Genomic DNA, 1839 nt, shown 5'->3' with positions numbered 1-1839 from the left:
TTTCCATGAATGGTGCTGCCATTGAACCCAGGCAAAAGCCCAGGAGCCTCCCTGATGCCTTCTTCTTTCTCCATTTCCCACTCACACACCTCAAATTCTGTTGATTTCATCTCTGAAATGTTTCTTGAATCTCTATCTCCTTTTTTTTTTCTTTTTTTTTTTCTGTTTTACATCCCAAACTTCCATCACTTCCCATCTGGTCTCTTGCAACAGCCCCTCCTCTCTATAGTCTACTGTTTCTACTCTGGCCCCTGCCTCCATTCTCTCCATGTTACACAGCAGCCAGTGACCTTTAAAAATATAAACGCCAACCCGATCATGCCAAGGACCCCAACTTCCCAGTTTGCAGGCTTCAGTGGCTTCCCTTGCTCCCAGGAAGGTGACGAAATTTCTAACACAGTTTCTGAAGTGCACCAGGTCTGACCCTTCTGGCCTCGCCTCCTGTTTTGACCACATTTCTAGCCCCAAATTGTTTATGCTGAAGGCAGGATTTCTGATTGATTTCTTGGGTTGGATAATTCTTTGGTGTGGAGACTGCCTAGTGCATTGTATGGTGTTTAATAGCATCCCTAGTTTCAACTACCAGATGCTAATAGCACCGTCCTTACCACTTGTGATAACTAAAATGTATCTAGACATTATAGTGTGTGTGTATGTGTGTGTGTGTGTGTGTGTGTGTTTGTGTGTGTTGGGGGCGGACACAGGACAAAATCACCCCAGTTAAGAACCCCTGTGTGCAACATGTTCCCAAAAGCTGTGGCTGGTTGTAACCATAGGCTCTCCAACTGAATGCAAGAGCAATCTGAGAGACTTTGACAACTCAGGTGAGCATAATACCTGCATCTGCCACTCGCCTTTCCTATATCTCCGGAGAAAGAAAGGAAAAAAGAAAGAGAGAGAGAGAGAGAGAGAGAGAGAGAGAGAGAGAGAGAGAGAGGGAGAGAGAGAGGGAGAGGGAGAGGGAGAGGGAGAGAGAGAGAGAGAAAGAAAGGAAGGAAGGAAGGAAGGAAGGAAGGAAGGAAGGAAGGAAGGAAGGAAGGAAGGAAGGAAGGAAGAAAGAAAAGAACTGTGTGCAATCATCACATCAAACAGCAAATGTAATGTGGGCAAGCATGTTAGCACAATACTGTCTTTCACCTTCACCCTCTTGTCCTGGCAGGTCTTGGAGGTACCTGCTGTACAGAACCCCAGGCAACTTATCTGCAACAGCTCAGCTGCATAAGGTCTCTGACCTGTGAAAGTGTGATTTATTGTGAGAGGGAGGGTGGGACTGCCCTTCTTAAAGCCACAATATCATCATTTCCTGAAAGCAGGAAGGGTTTATCTCACAGCAGATAGTTCTTGAACTTTTCAGAAGATATTATAGATTTCCATGTTAATCTAAATGCCAGAAAGATCTGAATAAATGGGATACAATTTTGGATAAACAATTGACCTTCACCTTTGGCTTTCTTCATATCAGCTTGGAAATAAAGGAGCCCATTTATCTTCCTCCCACTTCCCCAACCCCCATGAAGTGGTTCTCTTCAAATTCTGTTTATTCTCAAAAAAGGGTTACTTGGGTAAATCCTGACAGATAGGTATTTTCTGTGTTGAGGGCAGAAATGGGTGAATGAAGCAGGTGGAGGATCTGAGTGTCCTCCTAATGGATTGCTCTTGATAGTGGTGGGGATTAGTAGAGTCTCTGCTTGTAGGTGACTGGGAGGTTCAGCAAGACAAGGCAATAACAACTCTTAGGGACTGATGACCCACATCCATCTTCATACCACTCCTTACATTGTGACCTGTAGGTCCTTATTCAGTAAAAAAGAAACCTGAAACAGAGAGCTTATGGGGGAA

The 1839-nt window shown here is 44.5% G+C and overlaps 1 non-coding gene across 1 annotated transcript; it reads left to right on the top strand.

Moving 5' to 3' along the window:
* Positions 1–737: 737 nt before the first annotated feature.
* On the top strand, positions 738–867 carry LOC118710034. Its single transcript, XR_004985261.1, has one exon. It is a non-coding gene; the product is annotated as a small nucleolar RNA SNORA44 (small nucleolar RNA).
* The last annotated feature ends 972 nt before the right edge of the window (positions 868–1839 follow it).

Source organism: Pipistrellus kuhlii, unplaced genomic scaffold (assembly GCF_014108245.1).
Source record: "Pipistrellus kuhlii isolate mPipKuh1 unplaced genomic scaffold, mPipKuh1.p scaffold_m20_p_7, whole genome shotgun sequence".
Taxonomy (NCBI): Eukaryota; Metazoa; Chordata; class Mammalia; order Chiroptera; family Vespertilionidae; genus Pipistrellus; species Pipistrellus kuhlii.
Note: the sequence above shows the minus strand (reverse complement) of the source record. Positions and strands in the feature narration are given on the sequence as shown.